The following is a 24488-nucleotide window of genomic DNA, read 5'->3' as shown; positions in this document are numbered from 1 at the left end:
TTTCGAGTCGTCCGACGTCTTGAGCAGTGCTGAGCCGTAATATAAACAAAAATAAACTATATATGCAGACAGAGCTTGTTAGCCAAGCAGCAACAGCTTCGTCGTCTTCCAATGCCTAAAATTAAGAACAATACACGCTGTAGCCATATTTTTAAGAAGATAGAGAATAGGCTCTGTGCAAGCAATGTTTCACACAGCAAACACAAGGCACAGCGGAATGCTGTTGATTATCTTTTTCAATTCACAGGAAGTTTATAGTGCACATTACATGTCATAAAATATGCCACACGACGTACCCAAGAAGAACGAAAATTGTAACTGGCAAACTTGGGTTGTTGCATTGTTTTTCACACCTTTCGTATCTGCGAACAACGTCTGCGAGTGAAAGGTGCTAGCTAAAAGCACCAGGAGAAAGAGGAATGACTCTGCAACGGTGTGAAAGTGATTTTCAGCAATATTTCTCAATCAGTTGAACTTGCGCACTCACAGCTGGATGAAAAGTAGCATAGTGATTTTACCAAACTGTCTTTTTTACTACCTGCCACGGTATTATTGATGTTATGGGGCTTCCATGCTGACCCGCAGATCGCGAGTCAAAGCCTTGTCGTACTTTCGATGTAGCCGAGAATGCTCGAGGCCCGTACACACTTATTTAGGTGCACGTTAAAGGACCAAAGTGGTAAAGTTTCTGGAGTACCTCACTAAAACGTCTATCATAATATTATTTTAGTTCTCATATCCGTCTCTCATAATCGCCTTGTCGCCCACTGAAGATCACAGTGTCTTTGGAGATCTGATTTTTTTCTTTTTATTTCATTTTGTGCTTGGGCTGATCACTCCATCTTTTCAGCAATCGATTCGCCTCTGAGTGTTTCTAGAACATTTGTCGCGTTTCACTCATTGTTGCTTATGAAACTTTTGAGCACGTTCTTCCGACGTGGTCATAAAGAGAGGACCAAGCTTGCCTTAAGAGCTTGGTGAGTCCCCTTTCATGAACTTTCTTTTCAAAAAAGCACACATGTCTTGCTCCATTCTGATAATTGGAATACACGGGAAACCAGGAAAAAACTTTTTTGCCAGTGATGTTGGACCTTCAGTTTAGGCTTTTTGAGTGTAAGCTGTAGTTGGTGCTGGTTTCCATGTCGTAATTCGCAAATGTCTAGCCTTGGATTGCAGTTTCTGTGCATGCATCGTGCTCCGATCGGTTTTCAGTAGTTTCTTTAGCACACAAGTTGTGTTCAGGCAGTGCAGAACTACAGCTGGTAACCGTTTCTTTGGCTGCTATAGCTTTTTCGCCAGTCGTCGAGTGTGCACAGGAAGCAGCGTCAACTTTCAAAAAATAATCATCAAGCGTTACTTTACGCCGTTTCGGAGCGGTCATTGAGTCTCATAGAGGGGCGCTGATTGACACAGAACGTCAACTACCCAGCAATTCTTGTATATAGTGTTATGACCATCGTCAGTAGGTGCCATGCTGTCGCTGCGAAACGTAGCCGGGCAGCGCTCCCACACCCGGAACCCCAGTTCTCTCGGAACCAGCGTCCAGTGGCGAGGAGTGACAAATGGATTAGAAGACGGTCCGTGAGCCAATGTCTCTACAAGCGATTTCTCCGGGCCGGATTGTTTAGCAAGATGACAAAGCAAACCGACCGCACAGGTCGTGTCTCCACGATTTAAGTATCTTATACTTTTTGGCTGACCTTCCTGGAAAAGGCGGAAGAAGCAACCCAAGAGCCAAATTGTTCCGGAGAGGAACCCCAATTCCCCTCTTCTCAGAGCATTGCGTCAAGAGGTGCAATAACTTTTCGGCGGACCATGCGTTACTGACTGATTCCCAGTGGGTGGTGTTTTGTGTGTGTGATTGGTGTTCCACCCAAAGAGGAGGAGCCCGACAGGGCTTAAAACGACGCCGCAGAGTGCTGGACGTTGCTCTTAACCATGTAACAGTTCAACCACCATGCTAGTGGTTTGTGAGACTCTCAACCTCTCTATGCTGTAAATAGGTGTAAATAGTGCCATAAACCTGTTTTCTTTTTTCGTATCCCCATCTTGTCAGTGTTCGTTTCCTTCACCAGACGTTGCGCCACGCTACCACAAAGGAGACCGGGTAGACCCCGGTCCGCAACAGCGGGTGCTCAGCGCTGAGATTTGGAACGTCTTCTGGAGAACAGCGCAGAGATCCTCAATAATAGGCAGCGTATTTTAATGGTGTGACTTCGCGCGAACGATTACTTTACCGACGATACATGTTGGCTGGTAAAGTTCCACCCTAAACACTAGCGCTCATTCCTACCCCAGCGAAAAGATTCGCGTGTGTCCATTTCCTCCGCTTCCCTTCAAGTGCCAGTGAAATCGCGCTACCCTGTATCTTACTCCGCGTGCGAAACGTCTCGCGTCGGTTTTTGTGCCCCTACGGAAGGCTGGTAGTTTCTGTTGCGTTGTGATCGCATACCACAAACATGAATAAACGCGAAAACTTTGATGCCTGCAGTGAAAAGTCAGAGATTGGCATTAGAATACCGGAAACAGACAACCACCTGGCATGGATGGTCCTCAGTACAGCATAAGTACACTCGTGTTGCATGCGCTCGATCTTCTCGTCAGAATTGACGCGTTCCGAGAAAGTAATTAGAGTGAGGTATGCTCCTAACAAGACCGAAGTACATTCTTTCATTATAAGTAAACAGATCACTCAAGATTTCCTGTGGTACGAGCCTGCTTCTTTTCGCACCGGCGTAAGTGCTGCAAATATGATTGCACCTATTAGGTAGAAAAGTGTATAGATGGCATATCTATGTTGCTTGGTGAAATATTTTGTACAGTTCTTAATCTGTTGACGTAAAGAGAAACTACAGCTGCATGCTTGCAAACAATGAAAGACACCTTGCTGCAACGCCATATTTTCCGGGAACCGAACAAAGACAGTTACGAATAAGATAAAAAACCAGATCATCACGCGTTCTTTTGTCGTAACGAGAGCTATGATAAAAAAAAACAGGGACATTTCGCGTGTTTTGCGTATTTAAGTTTTCTAGCGTTTATACGTAGCGATCAAGCTAAGTATATGGGAGTAAGTGTAGTCTGGTCACAGGTTCAATTTAACTTGAGACCTTGTGAACGTTTCCCAACAATGATTACGTTGCTTTATAGCATCATAAAACCACTGCGGTTGGAGTACTTCATTGATAGCAAAAGTCACGGTGCAACTGTAATGTCAATCAAGGTCACGAGATAGTCTGCCTGAAAAATAATGCGTGCGAAATCATGTTCACAACGTGGACAATAATTTACAAAAAAATAACTGCGTATCGCAAGCATGCGTGGATTCGCACAGTAAACTAAAAAAAAACGTTGATTAAAAGCTTTCACGGCGTCAAGGCTGCTTGACATATCGAGCTGAACATAAATATTTCCATATGCATGAAGTCACTCACATGCCACGTTGTAAGTGGAGCCGTCCTTGACTTGTGAAACGCACTTCACCCCGACGAAGACTTTCGATGCATCCACGCTTAACAGAGAATAACGATGCCTTCTGCGACCGCACAGGTCGTCGTAACAGTGCGTTTTCGAAGACAAGTCTCTTAAATGGTGCGACAAGAAGCCATTGCTCCAAACGGCCACTGTACCTTTCGTTTAGTGTATTTTACTGCTATTAGTTCAATTTTATTTACTTTCTTCACAAGCATATATACGCACGTGGAGAAAGGAGTCTCGCAACTTTGATATACATGTATACAATCTGCTCAAACTTCCGTGAATAGTCACGTCACAGATGAAAGCTGATGCCTGTGCTTCTCCCCCCTCCTCCCAGTCGGGTCGGTTCCCCCCCCCCCCCTGAAAAAACTTTGTGGCTACGCCCCTATGCCGTAGATAGAACGTCGGGAGGCTGACTGACACCTTTCATCTGCCTGCATTTACGCATGACGCACTTTCATCCCGCGGCCTAGGCGCATGCGAAACGTCTTCGGTGCCGTTGACAAGTTCGGACATTTACTGCCTTTTAAAGGCAATAAATGTCTTTCTTTGAGTCCTTCGACAAAAAAAAAATTTGTCTATCTGTTTGTTCACTTGTCTGTTTGTCCGCCCCTAACTACACCTCCAATGGCACCAAACAATTAACCCCATCCGCAGCGCCCAATAATATTAACTATTGCTCAAGATTTTGCAATATTATATAGTTGTGTGATTGTCAATTAAAAAGCAAATATTGCGCATATCTGAGGCTCCATAACACTTAGATGTTTTGTATGTCTGCCTCTATAATAGAAGATGCACCCACAGGTAACTCCAAGGACTGTAGCGTTTATCGCGCTGCGCCGACAGTGCAACGCTATACTCAAAAAGGTAACCGTTTCCAACGCTTTGCTACGACGAGAGGGTGGTTTCGCCTTCCCGTCGCTTTGCATTCTACACCTTATCACCGAGACAGGCGGGCATCTCTCTCAGCGGGCGCGCACGCCTTCGTTTTTGAATATAACTGCCAGATGTCACTCGTGTCTAACGTGCCTCAATGGACTCGTTCACCTCTGCTACACGGAGGGGGGAGTGATTTTAAGTGAAAAGAAGAAAAAAGTGAGCCCCGTAACTGGGTCTCAGTGGGAGGACACGTCAATAGTAGCTCACGAGGGACGGTGGTTGAGAAGGGCCTCAAAGGATAGGAATAAAAAGTAAAGAGAGAGAGAGAGAGGAAGAAGAGAGGGAGGCGCAGAGACAGCGCAAGACGGAAGTAAGGAGAAGACAGGAAAGATGGACAGGGTTGCAGGAGTTCGAGGACAGGGCACTACTTGCGAGATCTCTTGTCGGCGTCAGGAGATAGCGTAGGGCAAGTCCTGTAGCACAGAGCGACGCTGTCGTCGAAGATCGGCGTCAGGAGGTGGCATCGGGCCAAACCACTCAGCTATAGCTACGCGGACGTCGGAGATCGCGAGGGCACAACTGGTCGGCACGCAATGCAGCGAGTGAGTCCGCCTCCGCTACACTCTCGAGGCACTCAACACAGCACCTCCAGAACACCATTCAGCAACTTTCTTGCACAGAACATCAAATAAACGTTTTGTTCACTCTCTCCAGACGCAAGACTATCGTCTTTTGAAGACATTTGCCGTGTAAGATGCAGATTCGGTCCAATTTTTTTTCAAGTGTGCTGTGCTCTTTGTTACACTCTTTGCTCTAGAACGCCGCTTCCTTACACACTTCTTAAGGCTCCCGTAGTGCTCCCGCAGTGTTCCCATTGTATTATGTTAAGCTGGGACTTTCTCGGCATTCATCATGCCGTAATCGACTTTGCTCGCACCAAAGTAGGCTTCTCGTTGTTATGCGAGTCTGCTTCACTCGACTCGCCACTTTCCCCAGCAAAAGTTTTTTTTTGCTACCGCTGACACTTTGATACCTCCTTTCTCATCTGCGCTAGTACCGCTTTTTGTGACATCTCTAATGGCTCGATTGTTCATTTTATGCCTTCTGAAACTGCTGTCCACCGCAAGTGTTTCCTAATCCATTTCGCCATTTCGAAAATTCTCGATAGTTCATGCGCAATTTTTGTTTCAAATTGGTTTTTCTCACCTTTTCAAAGTTACTGTGCGGAGAGTGTCTGGGCTTTGCCGATAACGTTGATCTCTCGAGTGCACGTGTAGTTCCTGACCAATCGACTACGCTATTTATTGATGTTGTTGATTGCTACGCGCCACCCTCTTCCCCATCATTCACCGACGCCATTTCGCGCTGCATTGACACCAACCTTTCCGCCCAGCTGTGCGCCGACATCGCCACCCTCCTCGAGCGCTTCCGGGCCAGCTTCGACCACGAGCAAATAACTTTGGGCCGTGCTTCCACAGTATCTCACCAAATTGACAGTGGCTTTCACGCTCCTTTACGTCAGCGTCCGTATCACGTATCTGCATCTGAGCGTCCCATAATCGCGGAACGATTTGACGACACGTTGAGGCGCGGCGTTATTGAGTCCTCTAACATCTCGTTGGCCTCCCCGGTTGTTCAGGAAAAAAATGATTGGTTGATAGAATTTTCGGTCGACTACCACCGGTTGAATAAGATCACGCACACACATGTTCACCCGTTACTTCACATAGACGATGCTCTCGACTGCTTGCAAGGCGTGGAGCTCTTCTAGTCACTAGATCTGAGCTCAGGTTGTTTGCAGGCTCTCATGGCTGAGGCTGATCGCCCCAAGACGGCTTTCGTTACCCTCGGTGGCTTATACTAATTTAACGTCTTGGCATTCGGGCTCTACAATGCATCTGCCACTTTCAAGTGCATGATCGACAACACCCTCTTCGGTCTAAAATGACAGACATGTTTGTGTAACGATGTCGCCATATTTTCAAACGACTTTTGAACACATCTTCAGCGCCTCGAGATAGTGCTCACTTGCCTCACCTCCACTGTTCTTCAGCTCAACCTAAAGAATTGCTGCTTCGGCGTTCAAAAACTCCTTCTTTTGGGCCTTGTTGTATCTAGAGTTGGCATTCTTCAGGATCGACGAAACTTCATGCCGTTGCGGAATATCCGAAGCCAAGTACTTTAAAAGAACTTCACAGCTTCCTCGACTTATGTTTATAGTTTGGTCGTTTTACTCGCAACTTTGCCTCCACTATATCGACCTTGACTGACTTTCTTGCCGGCAACAGCGAGCTTTCTGGTTGGTCGTCCGCTTGTGATGATGCATTCGCCACACTCCGCCACGGTCTTACGTTAGCTTCAATACTGCGGCATTTTTATCCTCTTCACCCACCCAAAATACACACGCATGCTATTGAAGTTGGCCTCGGTGCTGTGCTCACCCAGCGTAAACATGGGTTTGATGGGTACGTCGTCTCTACACCAGCAGTGCGCTCACAAAAGTGGAAGCCAACTGTTAAGTCACCAAAAAAGAGTGCCTAGTCACCATAAGGGCCACGGGCAAGTTTTGACTCTCTCTTTGCAGGTGCCCATTCAGCGTGGTTATAGATCATCATACTTTATGCTGGCCTTCCTCTTCAAAAGATCCCACCGTCCGGCTCCATTGTTAGACGCTTTGACTATAAGAGTACGATATTCGTGTCGTTTACCAATCTGGGCGAAAGCATTCTGACGCAGACGCTTTGTCCCTATAGGCTCTACGATCTGGTGACAAGTCGCAGTCTTCGCCTGCCCCTGACGCATCTGCACTAAGTGTCAGTGACATGCTACAGGAGACACAAAAAGATCTTTGGATCGCTTCACTTATCAACTTGTTGAGTCAACCTCACTCGCAACACGTCCCTAGAGGTACGCGCCGTCAGACACAGCACTTCGTTATCAGAGATTGTTTGCTACACAGACTGAATGGTCTCTCCGAAAGACGCCAATGACTCCTAGTTATTCCCAGACATCTCTACGCAGACATATGCGCCTCCTTTCACGCCAATCCCACATTTCGCCCATGCTGGAGTGTTAAAAAACTACACCCACTTGCCCCGCCGCAACTACTGGCAGGGAATGTATCGCTTTGTTCGTCGTTACATGTGTTGCTGCCTTGCTTGCCAGTGCTGAAAAAATTCCACTGCACGTTCTCCAGCTCCATTACAACCCTTACCTTGTCATGCCTGACCATTTTACCGTGTTGGTATCGATCTGCATGGACCACGTCCGATCACACTGGCTGAAAATTTCTGAATATTCGTCGCCATCGATCACCTTACGCGCTACTCAGAAACTTTACCACTGCCTTCTGCGAAGGCAACTGACGTCGGTTGTTTCTTATTGCATCGGATCATTTTGAGTCATGGTGCTCCACGTGAGCTCCTGAGTGACCGAGGGCGTGTGTTTTTGTCGGACGCGGTTGAATCCCTTCTCAAGGAAGCCAAGTCATTCATTGCACCACCACCGCTTATCATCCTCAAAATAACACCATTGCAGAAATATTCAACCGTACATTAGGAGATATGCCTTCAATATACTACACAGCGGATCACTTCAACCGGGACAGTATTCTCACTTTTGTAACAAAAGCACAAAATACTGCTGTCCAGACAACCATTGTTTTCTCTCCATACTTCCTCATTTATGGTCGCGAGCCCTCTTGCACGCTAAACACTATCCTTCCTTACCGCCCAGATATTGCTGAGTCGTCGACGGTGTCACAAGCTGCAAAATACGCGGAAGAGTGTCGTCAGTTTGCCCGCTCCCTCACAAGTGCTGAACAGACGCTACAAACACCACAGTGATAGCTCGACAGCTCCGGCTTCCTATGCCCCGAATGACCTTGTCTGGCTGTGCATTCATTCAACCAGCCCTGGTCCCTCAATGAAACCGCTGTCTAAGTGCTCTTACCGTGTGGTTAAACAAACATCCCCCGTCAATTACATTGTGGAAGCAATAGAGCTGCCTCATGATCAACGACGCCCTAGACGTGAGACCGTCCACATTTACCACCCAAAAACCGTATTAAAATCCCTGTTCTGCCTCCTGCGCATGAGTCGCCAGAATAGCTCTTTTCCGGAGGCAAGGAAAACGTAGTAAAGACAATGAGTGCTACTCGAAAAGGCAGTGGGTATCACTTAGGCTGTGAAGAAGACGACGTTTGGTTGGCTCGCTGTGCAGGCTGGTTCCACCATTACTTGTCGCGACCGCTCTTCTGTTATATAAAAGAGTCCGAAACGCCTCATTTAAGTATATTGTGAGCGCTGATTGTGTTGCTCATCATTTTCACTTTCACCTGCGCATACAAAGCACCGTGATCATCATCATCGTAGCGGCTCGCTGCTTGTTCGGTTGCTGGCTCGCGCGTCTGGGTTGACAATAAAACGGTCGCTCCTTCGTACCTGACGTCGTCTCACAAGTGGTGGAGCGTGCTGTGATTCCCAAGTCCTCGTGCACTACCGGTCACCCCTGGAGCTCCGATCAGGTCGACGGCTGTGCTTGCCAACAGTGATGGCGCAAAACGACCCACCCCCTACCGCCTTCTTCGCACCACCCGCTCAGCCTGCTGGGCCTCACCACACCGTGAGTACCTCGCAACGAGACCCTCCAGTGTTTTCTGGCCTTCGCGGTGAGGACGTAGAAGAATGGCTGGACAGTTACGACCGTACCAGTGCTTGCAATTACTGGGATGAGGCACATAAGCTGCGCTATGTACCCTTTTATCTGAAGGAGGTTGCTAAGACGTGGTATCATAACCACGAACGCGACTTTCCTGATTGGTCAGCATTCACGGTGCAGCTGCGTCAAATATTCGGCACTTCTACAGGACGCTCTGAGGTAGCTAAACAGAAGCTCGCTACCCGCATCCAGGGGCCTGACGAATCGTACACATCGTACATTGAAGACGTTCTGGCCCTCTGCCGCCGCGCCCAAAAGGACATGCCGGAGGCCGATCGTATTCGACAAGTAATGAAAGGCATCAACTCCGTCGCCTTTAATGCTCTTGTCATGCAGAGCCCGACAACAGTTCAGGACATTATTACCACCTGCCAGCGCCTGGACGCACTTTACTCAATGCGCCTTCCACACGCCTCCTATGACACTCGTCTTACTGGCGAGCATGAGCTGCGAGCTCTAATTCGCACCATAGTGAGAGAGGAACTTCACAGCCTTGTTCCTGCCAGCGCACCGACTTCACCTGCCCGCTCACCCCCTCCTAACCTGCGGGAAATTATAAAGGACGAATTGGCGTCGATGACGAGCGTCGCACGTGCCCCGCCTCCTGTGCCCTTACATGTGCCTACGTATGCCGAAGTCGTGTCACGGCCTCCTCCACCTACTCCACCTGTAACTACGGACGTCGTATACGACCATTTGGCCGCGATGGCAGCCAAGGCACCACCACAACCACACTTCCCTGCCTGGCGCCCTACGCGCCCCGTCTGTTACTACTGTGGCATAAGAGGACATATCTCCCGCTTTTGCCGTCGGCGCCAGCAAGATGAACGACGAGGTTATTCTTCGTACGAGAGTGACCGGGCTGCGAGGTCTGACCCCTACGTTCCAGGAACCTACATTCCCTCGTCACGACGTTCGCCTTCGCCTCCTTTGTCCCACGGTGAACCTCGTTCTTCCCGCTCACCCCGCCGTCGTTCACCATCGCCCTTCCGCCGTACTACTTCGCCTTTACGTTCTGCCCTGATGCCCCTCGACAGCCACTCGGAAAACTAGCAGCTGCAGTTTTTGGAGGAGAAACTGCCTGTCGTCGAAGTGTCCCAATTCCTCCTGCGCGCCCTGCAAATTTACTAACTGTTTGTGTAGAAGGCATTTCGGTTGACGCACTCGTGGACACTGGAGCAGCCATTTCGGTCATTGATCGCGAACTATGTCATCGTCTACGAAAAGTGCAAACTCCATATGTTGGTCCGGTGTTATGTGGTGCTAATGAAAATAGACTTTACCCTATTGGACAATGCACTGTTCGTGTTCTGATCGACGGAATTCGTCACCATATACAATTGGCTGTGCTTTCTTCATGTGCTCATCCGATTATATTGGGCTGGGACTTCCTGTCAGCCGCTTCCGCTGTCATTTCGTGTGGTCCGCCCGTTATTCGCATTACGGACACTGAAAATTCTAGTGCTTACGATTTTTCGTCGCCTCACCTTGTTGCAGCTGCAGACTTTGTACTGCCCCCGGCCCAAGAACGTATCCTCACCATTAGATCCAGCGATACCATTGACGGTGACGCAGTGGTTGTCCCCGATCAGCGCTGCATTTTCCGAGGAATCGCCATCGCATGTTGTCTAGTGCGGTTTTCGCGTGGTCATGCCAGTCTCACCGCCTACAACACGACAACAGAGCCACAACTACTGCCAGAGGGGTCCACTGTTGCCAGCCTTATCGACATAGCACCGGTATGTGTCGTCACTGTATCGTCTCCGCCGTCAGTCGCTAAGTGTACGCCACCAGGAGGCTCATCTAATGCGCTTAAAGCCACTTTGAGTCCATATCTCACTCCAACGCAAACTAATGACTTAATGGCCCTTTTAACAAAACACAAGACTTGTTTTGACGTTTGTTCGGATGGCTTAGGTCAAACTACGGTGACCTCTCATCACATCGCCACAGACGGTTCTCGTATTATCCGCCGTCGCCCTTACCGCGTGTCGTCTTCAGAACGCAAGGTCATCGAGGAACAAGTCAATGACATGCTCGCACGCAACGTTATCAGACCTTCCACAAGCCCTTGGTCTTCTCCTGTTGTCCTAGTTAAGAAAAGGGACGGATCAGTGCGATTTTGCGTTGATTACAGGGCACTAAACAAAATTACGCGCAAGGATGTATATCCTATGCCTCGAATTGACGATGCACTTGACACCTTACAGGGTGCAGAATATTTCTCAAGTCTCGACCTACGATCTGGGTATTGGCAGATCCCGATGCATGAGTCTGATAAAGAGAAGACAGCGTTTGCTACTCCTGATGGTCTCTTCGAATTCAATGTGATGCCTTTTGGGCTCTGCAATGCCCCAGCCACATTTGAGCGGATGATCGATACGGTGCTGCGTGGCCTAAAATGGAAGACCTGTCTTTGTTACCTGGATGACATCGTCATCTTTTCATCCAGCTTCTCGCAACACCTAGAACGTCTAGACGAGGTGCTCACATGTCTAGCCAAAGCCGGTCTCCAGCTAAATACCAAGAAGTGTCGGTTTGCGAGCCGCAGCATCAAAGTGTTAGGCCACGTTGTCAGCAAGCTTGGCATCGAACCTGATCCCGACAAAGTGGCCGCTGTGCTGCACTTTCCTAAGCCCACCACGCTCAAAGACCTTCGCAGCTTCCTCGGCTTAGCCTCTTACTTCCGCCGTTTTGTCCGTGATTTTGCCACTATCGCGGCTCCTCTTCACAAACTCCTGACCACAAGTGCATCATTTCTTTGGACAGATGACTGTGAAGCTGCTTTCCAGACCCTGAAGCGATGCCTCACGTCAGGGCCAGTTCTTCGCCATTTTGATCCCACAGCCCCTACTATATTACACACTGACGCAAGTGGGCACGGAATCGGCGCTGTTCTGCTGCAGCGTGACCAGGCTTCACAAGAGCAAGTCGTGGCTTACGCGAGCCGTACTCTCTCCCCAGCGGAACGCAATTACAGCATCACTGAACAGGAATGTCTCGCTATCGTATGGTCCGTGCAAAAATTTCGCCCCTATTTGTATGGCCGCCGCTTCACGATCGTCACGGATCATCATGCGCTCTGTTGGTTGTCATCATTAAAAAACTTGTCAGGACGCCTCGGTCGTTGGGTGCTCCGACTGCAGGAGTATGACTACAGTGTCACATACCGGTCGGGCCGCAAACACCAAGATGCCGACGCTTTGTCACGCTGTCCGCTGTTGCAAAATCATGACGCATCTACCTGCTGCGCAGCACCTCCCAGCCAAGAGACCACGCAGATGACCAGTCTTAGTCCCATCGAGCCCACTGCACCGGATGACTTCCTTCAATCCGCAGACCTCACCTCGCTCCAACGTGCAGACACATACTGCCGTACAATCATCGATCGGCTCACCGGCTCATCTCGTGCTCCCAACAGCCGCTTGCGACGACAACTCACGCGTTTCAAACTTCATGACGGAACGCTACTTCGACAAACTTACCATCCTCTCGGTAGCCGATGGGTCCCGGTCATACCTCGCTCACTTCGACTCCAAGTCTTAGAAGCCTTTCATGACGACCCGACGGCTGGCCACTTGGGTTTTCATAAAACCTACGATCGCATTAAGACTCGCTGCTTCTGGCCTGGCCTCTCCACTAGTGTTTCCAGGTACGTCACTTCCTGTTCATCATGTCAACACCGAAAACGTTCGACATCTCTTCCCGCCGGCCCTCTACAGCCTCTCCCGTGCCCATCCGCTCCCTTCGAGTTCGTCGGCATAGACTTATACGGACCCCTTCCGCTTACCGCCGCCGGTCACCGCTGGATTGTTACTGCCGTAGACCATCTTACTCGCTACGCTGAGACGGCAGCTCTTCCTACTGGAGCTGCCAGCGAAGTAGCCGACTTTGTTCTGCGTGCCATTATCCTGCGCCACGGCGCCCCTCGTGTTCTCCTGAGTGACCGTGGCAAGACATTTCTTTCTCGTGTGCTCGCTGAAGTTTTACAGGCCTCTGACACAATCCATAAGACCACCTCGGCATATCATCCACAAACCAATGGTCTTACTGAGCGTTTTCATAGAACTTTGTCAGACATGATCTCTATGTATGTCCAACCCGATCACAAGAACTGGGACACAATACTACCTTTCGTCACGTTTGCCTATAACACTGCCATACAACGCACTACAAGTTACAGCCCGTTTTTTCTTGTGTATGGCCGTGCACCATCTTTTGTTCTAGACACCAGCTTTTTGTCCACGCCTTCTGTCCCATCTGCGTCCCTTCCGGAAGAATTCGCTGCCCGTGTCAACCACTGCCGCACAATCGCCCGCGCCAACACCTCTACCATTCAGGCCCAGCGAAAAGTTCGTTGTGATGCGACACGTCGAGTTGTGTCATTCTACCCAGGCGACGAAGTGCTCCTCTGGACACCTGTTCGCACACCCGGCCTCTGTGAAAAATTCATTCACAGATACCTGGGTCCTTACACCGTGCTTGAACGAACATCGGCCGTAAATTATCGCGTCGCGCCGGTTACTTCGGCTTCTGATCGCCGTCGTCGCGGGACCGAGATCGTCCATGTGTCTCGCCTGAAACCTTATATCCAGCGCTCATACACTTACTAAATGAACGTCTTGCAGACCGCTTTCGTGTAGGGGGGAAATAGTGTGAGCGCTGATTGTGTTGCTCATCATTTTCACTTTCACCTGCGCATACAAAGCACCGTGATCATCATCATCGTAGCGGCTCGCTGCTTGTTCGGTTGCTGGCTCGCGCGTCTGGGTTGACAATAAAACGGTCGCTCCTTCGTACCTGACGTCGTCTCACAAGATATATATATATATATATATATATATATATATATATATATATAGGCAGACATGGTGGTTGAGTGGCCGTAGTGTTGCATATAGTCCAGTAGATCCTCCGTGAGCGGTCACAACGTAGTTTATTTCGACGTTTTGGGCTAGAGTCGGGCCTTCATCCTGATGAAGGCCAGACTCTAGGCCGAAACGTCGAAATAAACCACGTTCTGACCGCTCACGGAGGATCTACTGGACTATATATATATATATATATATATATATGTACACGGAAAAGCCAGCGCTCGACCGACACGACACTGCCACTGCCGAATAGCCGCTGCTCAAGAGCGTCCTTCTTCCCCTTCTTTTTCGCTCTTTCAGCCCGAGCTACATTTTTCTCCGGGCCAGACGAAGCTCACCGAGCAAGTTGAAGTAGAAGCAACTGGCTGTTGTATGGCTTCGAACGAGCAATATTCTTAGTTTGCGTCATACGCGAACGCTGGTTCTGAGCTGTCGTATTCGCAACGGTGTAAGTGACGACGCTCCAGCACTGAGTAATGACGAATGGTCCTGAGCCCTTAAAGGAGCTTCTGGCAAAGTCCCTTTTTTCAAACAGGCGTCCACAACCAGACAAATTCACCCGTAGCGAAAGTCACAGACGAGTGTTTTGCATCGTCGTGGTCTTTCGCACGAGCGTGGGCGCAAAGCGTTCGAAGCCAAGCAAGTCGACGAGCTTCTTCTGCGCAACACAAAATCTGTGTGACACTGGCGTTTTAGTTCGTCGAGAAAGGAAGCATGGTGTCGAAGAAATTTAGAGGATGACGAGCATATAGAAGGAAGAAAGGCGTATAACCCGTGACCTCTTGTTTCGCGGTAATAAGGAAGCATTTAACAAAAATTAATAAAGAATTCCCAGTTCTTATGATCTGCTCGACGTACACTAAAGACATCTTGGTGATGGTACGATTGGTTCGCTCAGTGAGGCCGCAGGTTTTAGGGTGGTTAGGCATGAAATGCCGATACGGGCACCCACAAAGCCGTAGCAGCTTATCAACAATGTCAGCGGCAAATTGCCGGCCGCGATCACTTATCGCCACACGAGGGGCCCCGCGATGGAACATAATAAAGTGCAGAAGAAACAACGACACATCATATGATGTGGCTCAAGCAACCGCCATCGTTTCAGTATACCACGTCAGGTAATCTACGCACATAATAATTCAGTAGCAGTCAGTGGTAGACTTGGGGAAAGCACCTAGCAAATCTATGCCGATTTTTTTTTTCGATTGGTGATGACGGTCACTTAACTGTTTGCAGTGGGCCGGTCAGTAGCGTACTAGGCTGTTTGTGGCATTGGCAGACACCACAACTTGATAAGTAGTGCCAGAGTTGAGGCCAAAAAGAACGTTGTCGGATACGGCAAAGCGTCCGGGCAAATCTAAGGTGCCCAGACGTAACGTCATCGTGCATGGCTTGAAATACCGCAAGACGCAGTCATTCTGGCACGACGAGCAGTAGTGGGGCACCATGACTGGAACAATTTCTGCAATATAGTAGGCCGTCATTGATCACGGTGGCGTGTTTAGGGCAAGCCACATTGATCATTGCTTTCTGCGAAGGGTGATGCTGTTGCTCGTGACGGAAGACGTCCTAATGCAGAAAGCTGGAGGAGATTGCAGCCAGGTAGTTATTGAAATCATGGTCATCAGTATCCACAGTCGGCAATGGAAGACCAGATAAGCAGTCGGCATCTGCGTGGCATCGACCGCCCTTGTAAGTCACAGCAAACTTATATTCTTGAAGCAACAAGACCCAACGAGCCAACCGGCTAGCTGTGTCGCGTAGTCCAATAAGCCAACAAAGAAAATGATAATATGTGACGATCTTGAATTTCCAGACATAGGAAGAAGGTCTCAACTTTTGGATGGCGACAACAACCATAAGACATTCCAGTTCTGTGACATTATAATTCATCTGAGCCTTAGTCAAAGTACGACATGCATACGCCACGTTAGTGCTGGCAGCCGCCATGATATTGAACTAGCAAGGCACCAACACCGATACTACTAGCATTTGTATGTAGTTCCATGAGTGCTTCCGGGTCAAAATGGCGCAAGAGGGGTCCGGAAGTAAGCGAATATTTCAGCTGCTCAAAATCAGCCTCACACTGAATGGGCCATCGGAATGGGGCGTTTTCGCGGAGCAAGTCTGTCAGTGGATGAGCAAGTGGGGCGAAGTCTCTGATAAACCGGTGAAAATAAGAGCACAAACCAACGAAGCTACGAAGATATTTCGCAGTCGTTCGTTGCTTGAATTTCTGTACAGCATTATTCTTTTGTGGATCTGGTCATATACCGTCCCTGTCGACTAAATATCTGAGCACAAGTGCTTGGCTTTCACCAAATTGACACTTCCTTGTGTTTAAAATGAGATCAGCTTGTTTGACGCAATCTAGAAGAACGCTAAGCTGATGGAGGTGCTCGTGGAATGATTTACCGAAAATAATTACGTCTTCGAGGTAGAACTTAAATATATCCCATTTGAAATCACGTAGGATGAAGCCCGTGAATCACTCGAAGGTAGCCGGGGGATTACATAAGTCAAACGGCATAAGGTTGAATTCAAATAATTCATCAGGCGTGACAAAAGCAGTCTTCTCTCTGTCAGATACATGCATCGGTATCTTCCAGTATCCAAATCTTAGATCGACAGATTAAAAGTATACGACCTAGTGCAGACAATCAACATCATCGATGCGTGGTAGCGGATACATGTCTTTCTTTGTGACGGCGTTGAGACGGTGGTAGTCGACACGAAATCGCCAACAGTTGTCTTTCTTTTTACTAATTTAACAGAAGCTGCCCAGGGACTGCTTGACTCTTCAATAATACCTTTCTGCAGCATGTCGTTGACATAGTCAGCAATTATTATTTTCTGACGAGGATACACGATAGAGTTTCTGACGTGCCGATATAGCATTTCCCGCGTTGATGCGGTGGTGCATACGGGATTCGGGAAACATGAAACAACGCTTGTCTTAAGCGAAATCAAAGACTCCCGCGTAGCGTGTAAGCACCTACTCGAGAACAGCCTGCTTGGAAGAAGGCAACGAATAATCTATTTTGGGTTTCAACTAAGCTGAGTAGTTGGGTGCAGTCTGACTGATGGCTGGAAGCTCTGAGAGCATTCTAACGACTATACACTCATGCACTTTGTTCATCCAAAATACAGCAGAAGGACAATTGGTGAAAATGAATGTCCCGCGACCATACCTCCATCGGTCGCCACAGCTGGTTTCCTCGCTGATGCAGCGAAGGCGACCGGCGGGAACGTGTCGGAAGCAGCGTCAGGCTTGGCTCGGATGCAGGGAACTCACTGCGTGATTCATTAGGTCATTGCTGTCGACGACGGTGGTCGGTGGGGTAAGAGGCCTAGGTTTCGTGCTTGCGAGGCGGGTGCGTCAAAAAGCGTGGCGGCGGAAACGGGCAGCTGGGACAAAAGCGCCAAGTATGCCCTGGGAAACCGCATGTGCAACAAACGGGGACCTGTCGGCTTACATTAGCAGAAACAGTGGTGGCAGAAGTACGCGGAGACGGGTCATGCTCTGCAGGAGCACTTCGTGACGGCGGATAGTAGTATTCTGGCAGAGACCTGGTTGACGATGGTCGGAGGTCTGCAGCGCCACGTCGGAATGATGACATCTGGTGGTGACCGTGACCCGTCGGGGAAGATGGAAGCTGCGGGGTGAAATCTGTGGTTTCTGGGCGCAGCCGGTTTTCAACGTGGTGCTCTCGCAATCAATGGAGAGGTGGTTCGGGGAACGTGGTGAACGAGGAGTGGTGGTGAGCGTCACCTAGCTGTTTGAAGATGTGCGAGCTTTTCTTGAACTAGCAGACGTACGAGGAAGGAAATCTTTTCGCAGGCGGTGACGTCCATACTTGCAACAGTGAGAACACTATCTAAGCGCCCGAACTTGAGTAAAATTCTCCGGGTGTTCAAAGCCTTGAATGCGCGCACTGCTGCCTGAAATTAGGACTGTTCAAGTTTTCGTTCGTTATGAGAAAATTGTAGACGTCCTCGTCGATGCCTTTTAACAGATGGCCAAGTTATCTTTGTCAGACATATTTCTGTTGACAACCCCGCAAGTATCAGTACCTATTCAATGTAAGTCATGCATGTTTCACAGGGTAACGAGCCCTACGTGAGGGCGTTTGTTCAGCTTTCTTTCTCATAAAAATCTCGTCTCCAAAGCAGGCGTTCAGTTCCTCAACGAATATATCCCAAGTGGTGAGCACATGTTCATGGTACTCAAACCAAAGCAAAACGGTCCAGTGATGTTCAAGAGCTTCGCCGGCGCACCTATTTCGTAGGAGCGGCTCTCTCTGCCGTAGTTCTTTAGCCAAGCATCCACGTCTTAATCAGTTTAGCCTGAGAATATCCATGGTTCAGGCGCCCAGTAGTTAGGTGTCGAGGTCGACAGCCACCTTGTTCTAGGTCGGTGACACTGGTGGATGCGGACACGTAGCCCGTCAACGGGCTTGCTGTGTCGTAGGTCATGCTGGTGTTGTCCGGGGGTAGCCCAGCTAAGCGTCCGCTTCTTCGAAGGTCTTCCGTTGCGGGGTCCAGGATGGCAATTATTCAGCACCCCTCCACCAAAGCTGTTACAGATGTGATGGAGTTATTTACACTGAAAAGCCATCGCTCAACCACACCACTCGTGAGCCTCCTTCTTCCTTTCATCAATTTTTGCGCTCCTTCAGCCCGTGTTCTATATATATATATATATATATATATATATATATATATATATATATATATATATATATATGGGGGGAAAAGTGTATACCTAAGGGCTCGTGTTTCTGTGTTTTGACACAATAATAATGAAATCTAACAGACAATAAAGCCAAGAAATTTATAGGGGAAGTAATTCAAACCAATGTAATGTGAATAAGAAGAAAGAAAAGTATGTGAAAAAATAACTTGCCGTGAGCAGGAATCAAACCTACGACCTTCGAATAACGCGTTCGATGCTCTACCACCTAGCTATCACTGCGGCTATTCCCCCAGCCAATTTATTGGCTTAATCTGTGAATTTAAACGTAGGACTGTCCCTCAGCGCCACCTATAGTCCTGGCGACGAGTGTGGCACACTCTTTTTATGGGCCTGTATGGAGTCTCGTAGCACGTGAACTTATTACGAGGTGGTAGCTGACCAATAGTTCCTCGTATAAACGTAACGACACCAAGTCTGCTAGTACGAGACCCTCGTTAACAAATAAGGGAAAGAAGTGTAAACACAAAGGCTTGTGTTTCCTTGTTTTGACACAATAATATTAGGATCTAACCGAGAATAATGCCAAGGCATGTATAGAGGAAGTTATTAGAACTAATGTAATGTAACTAGGAAGTAAGAAAAGTGGGTTAAAAATAACTTGCCGTAGGCAGAAATTGAACCTACGGCCTTCGAATAACGCGTTCTTATGCACTTCTTTTCCTTATTCATAAACAAGGGTCTCGTACTGCCAGACTTAGTGCCGTTATGTTGTATAGGATCGACAATTGGTCAGCTACCAGCTCGTAATAGGTTCACGTGCTACGTGACGCCATACAGGCTCATAAAAATAGCGTGCCGCACTCCCCGCCATGGCTACAGGTGGCGCTGACTGACACTCCTACGTTTATATTCCCATATAAACCCAATGAAGTGGCTGTGAGAATAGCCGCCGTGATAGCTAGGTGGCAGAGCATCGAACGCGTTATTCGAAGTTCATAGGTTCCATTCCTGCTCAGGGCAAGTTGTTTTTGCACCCGCTTTTTCTTACTTTTTATTTACATTACATTGGTTATAATACCTTTCCTTATACATTCTTTGGAATAATTTTCTGTTACATCTCAATATTATAGGGTCAAAACATAGAAAAACGAGCCCTTAGGGATACACTTCTTTCCCTTATTCCTTAACGTGGGTCTGGTACTGGCAGACTTGGTGCAGTTAGGTTGTATACGAAGGACTATTGGTCAGCTATCAGATCATATTTAGTTCACGCGCTACGTGAAACCATACAGGCTCATAAATATATGATTGATATGTGTGGTTTAACGTCCCAAAACCACTATATGATTATGAGAGACGCCGTAGTGGAGGCTCCGGTAATTTAGACCACCTGGGGTTATTTAACGTGCACCCAAATCTGAGCACACGGGCCTACAACATTTCCGCCTCCATCGGAAATGCAGCCGCCGCAGCCGGGATTCGAACTCGCGCCCTGCGGGTCAGCAGCCGAGTACCTTAGCCACTAGACCACCGCGGCGGGGCCAGGCTCATAAATATAGTCTGCCGCACTCCCCGCCATGGCTATGGGTGGCGCTGACTGAAACTCCCACGATTATATTCACATATAAACCCAATAAACTAGCTGGTGGGCTAGCCGCTGTGATAGCGCATTGGTAGAGCATCGAACGCGTTTTTTGAAGACCGTAGGTTAAATTCCTGCTCAAGGCAAGTTATATTTCCACCTACCTTTCTTTCTTCTCATTTACAATACATTGGTTCTAATAACTTCCGCTATACATTCCTTGGCATTTTTGTCTGTTATATCCCACTATTATTGTGTCAAAACACGGAAAAACGAGCCCTTTGGTATGCACCTGTGTCTCTTATTCATTAACGAGGATCTCGTACTAGGATACTTGGTGTAGTTAGGTTGCATACAAGGGACTATTGGTCAGCTATCAGCTCGTAATAAGTTCACGTGCTACCTGACGTCATACACGCTCATAAAAATAGTGTGCCACACTCGCCACCATGGCTACAGGTGGCGCTGACTGAGACCACCACGTTTAAATTCACATATAAACCCAATAGAGTGGCCGGGGTGATAGCCACCTCGATATCTCAATGGTAGAGCATTGAACGCGTTATTCGAAGGTCGTATCTTCTATTCCTTCTCATGACAAGTTATTTTTCCCCCAATTGTCTCTCCTCCTACATACATTAAATTGGTTCTATTATCTTCCCCTATACATTCGTTGGCATTATTGTCTGTTAGATCCAATATATATATATGCGGTCGGGGCACGACATTGTGCTACATTTTGCCCCTGCGCTTGCCACAACTTACTATTTGCCTTGTACTATAGCTTCTTGTGTGCCACAGAAACGTATCCATGGTAAAACAAGGAGTTTTCAAAAAAACATTTGTAAGAGCCGGTATGGGCAGATAGCCTACTACGTGTAGCACTTCGAGGAAAACGTCCTGCAGATATCTAGAAGCCCGATGAATTACCGTTCTGGGTTTCCAACACGTATCATTTCCACGCTTCGTTCTTCGTTAACCATTATTTCACAACAGACCACGATCAATATTATACAACTTACATAGCGAACCCCGTGGCCTGCGTGAGTATTCATTTTCTATCAAGAAATGCTCAATGCTTCCTTTTTGCTTCAATATAAACCTACAAATGGCACGCCCAATTGCTGACAGAATGAAGGTGCAAATTTTCAGGGAGTATTCTGACTGCAGTAGTTCAGCAACTCGACCACATCTTCAGCTAAGTTAACACTAATGCATAGCTATTGCATTATTTTCCAGGAAAACCCACCTACGTTTTCTCATTTATTATCTACAGCGCTATACTGACCTGCATACAGAACAAAAAACTATAGGTCTCCAATGTTCTTATATTTAAACTAGTCGTCATCCCTGTCATTTTCAGTCTGTTAACATGGCTCCAAATACTGATTCTCCTAAAGCGCGCGTGTTACTTCCTGCCATTGGTTTTAAAAACAGTCTCATCTGGATGAAAAACAAATCAGGCTCATCTGAGTAGAAAAGGAATGTTACGTATGAAGGCTACGGTATGTTGAGTAGTTGGCTCTGCAAGAATGAAACTCATTTATATTCGATACAATGTCAAAATGAAATGAGCTCCGCATTCTTCCACTCGCGATATCATTTTTGGTGACACAGGGTAACCCTTTTAAACTGACAGATCTGTGGTTGAGCTTACAATATAGTACTTAAAATGCGCTAAAGGACATATGAAAAAACACAGCAAGACAACTTGCAACTGCAAAATACAAATATTGAGTTAGCAAGTAGTCATAAAAAAGTACAAGTCCGTGTGTTTAAAAGCGTATGCCAGCGAGAAATGGCAGGACTACTATCAGCGAACGCATCTTTGTTTACCCTAAACACAGCCAGTACCTATGAATAATAATTTATTTGACGAAATCGTGACAAACGCCGTGCCATACAAGAGGACTGCAAAATAATTTCGACCACATTGGGTCCACTAGCGCGTATGAGAATTTGAACCTATCTGCCACTTCTTATTTTATGAAGCACTCGTACAAGTACGGCCCCGATAGTACCATGCAACTTTACGAGCTACCACAGGCTCACTGGTGGGCATCTCAAATATTAGGATATGACATTTTTTGAATGGCGTTGCATGGTGAAGGCAATGAATTGCGTCAGGTTGTGAAGAGTGGTTTTGAACTGCTTTCATCTCCTGTTACGCCGATATGAAGTGGCCTAAAGACAGGATTACGCTTCAATTCGGAGAATTTTTTTATCAGCACGTTAGATGACTGCACAGCCGTGTCATCAGTGTTTGTAGAGTAACAGAGTATTGAAGCAGTTAGTAATAAAAAGAGGCTAGACGAGATAAAAAAGTTGGACAAGCACTTCTTGTCTCTGTTGTGTCATTTTTAGAGAGTTCTGCTTTCAATTTTAGACCATCAACAAAGTGGACCAGCTAGGAATTTAGGAAATCATGGAAATGACTCAATCGCTTATTCTCTTGATTGTAAGATGTATAGGTTTCTGACGAGTGCTACAACAGTTTTCAAAACTTTCTGTTAAGTTTCAATGTAAATGCAATTTTGAAACTGATTGATGTCATAACTAAAAGTAAGGTGCAGAAATAAAGACAAAGACAAACAAGGGACAGACCACCACTAAAAACTGGCTTAATCGCAGAAATATGCATACACGAATATCCTTGTCAGCGCATGGCCAGGGTACATCCTTACATGATTGGTGGACAAATAACGCATGCTCAATGAACTTTTTTCAAATTTTTACAGCACTACAGATATAAATTTAACGCAAAGTACTTTTTTTCAATTTCATACAATGCTTCGATCAATTTTGTGGCTGCTATATTTTTATTTCTAGTGATAGCCCATCAAAGGATGTGAAGGCTTTGCTCTCAAATAGAAAAAGAAAACGAATAGGCAGTGTAAGAGAATGTGTAGACCAGCAAGGTTGATATCACAAAAAATGTGCCAATAGGGTGTTCTATCAGACAGGTTTTACAAGTGGAGCTCTAGCATAGGGAAAACTGGCAGATGTTTGAATGAGTTGATTGGGGAGCACAAGTGAAATGTGAAGCAAGACATTGAGGACCCGAATTCGCCGAAGCATGCTAGGAGCAGCCCTGCAAGGACGCCTGGACCACGCTTTCGTAAAGTGTGCATTATCGCAGAAGTTATGATAAAACTCTAACAGTACTGATATAAACTTTTTATCGGTAAAGAAGGTCACAGATTTGTTAGTGACACGCTTGTATTGATAAATGCGGGAAAAAGTTAACTGTGACAGGTTTATTCATCCAACGGTAATGTGAAAATGTTCCTTGAGTTTGTATCTATTTCCGCGCATCAAACTCAATCATCAACGTACACCAAGTCACCCAACCAAAAGTTTCCTTAATACCAATCTTAGCCTTTATTAGCATGACTCGTAAACGGCCCTTTATATTTTGCTATGCGTTCTGTTTGTGTTCTGATTGTTTCAGATTTGCGACGTCATCTTCAATAGCCCACTACAAGACACGAAGTTCACTTTCGTGACGTACGACGTAAATTATGATTACGCGCCATCTTTATGCAAAAATGTGCTGCCAGGTCCGTACAGGAGACTAAAGAAGGTCAAGCAGCTGATTGAGTTCTTCCTCACGGTCGCCAGACATTGGGGACATCAAAAATGCCTCTATGTTTGAGGAAAACGCCGTTTTCGTTCTTATTCCGTGTATCCAAGTATGTTGCGTGATCACGAGCACATTAAACGCATTTCTGTTTGTACATGTACTTTTGTTCTGTTAGTATATTGATTTTACATTTTGTATTACAACTTCCATTGTTTTATACAAAGAAAGCCACGAAAGTGGTAAAGCATGTAGTTAATTTTCTTCTCCTCTTTGACTAGCTTCAACACTAGCAAAGAAGAAGAGATTTTTAAGGTTCGAAATAGGTCCCCTCGATGACTCGAGTGCACGGTGGCCGCGTGAAGGAAGTGCCGTTGTTTGGCAAAGAGACGCTTTATTGCAGCCTCGGGCGTCTTGCCGAGTCCAAGCCCGAATCTCCGCTCTCCCATTTCAAATTCAAACAAATTCTTTTCAACCCTTCGTTGAACAAAAGCTCTCCTAACAAGGCAATCACACGTGTGTACTCGCATCACAACACCCACTCGCAAAAACACTTTCAAAACAGGTACTGCATTGGTAAAAATCCCGTTATGAAATACAACACGAGAGAAGATAGGTTCTCTCCGTGTCAAACTTTCTCCCATGGCAGGCCGTATATCGGCTAACTTCTGTCGGTGC

The 24488-nt window shown here is 47.2% G+C and overlaps 1 long non-coding RNA gene across 1 annotated transcript in view; it reads left to right on the top strand.

Annotated features, from left to right (window-relative positions):
- The window catches only part of LOC142767108 (uncharacterized), a 77776-nt gene extending 53922 nt beyond the window's left edge, over window positions 1-23854 (top strand). The window contains exon 3 of the long non-coding RNA XR_012884758.1: window positions 23682-23854. This is a non-coding gene — a long non-coding RNA (uncharacterized LOC142767108). The remainder of the gene's footprint in view (window positions 1-23681) is intronic.
- Window positions 23855-24488: the final 634 nt, after the last annotated feature.

The sequence above is a fragment of the Rhipicephalus microplus genome, chromosome 7, assembly GCF_043290135.1.
Source record: "Rhipicephalus microplus isolate Deutch F79 chromosome 7, USDA_Rmic, whole genome shotgun sequence".
Lineage (NCBI taxonomy): Eukaryota > Metazoa > Arthropoda > Arachnida > Ixodida > Ixodidae > Rhipicephalus > Rhipicephalus microplus.
The sequence above is the reverse complement of the archived record's forward strand: the minus strand, read 5'-3'. Positions and strand labels throughout refer to the sequence as shown.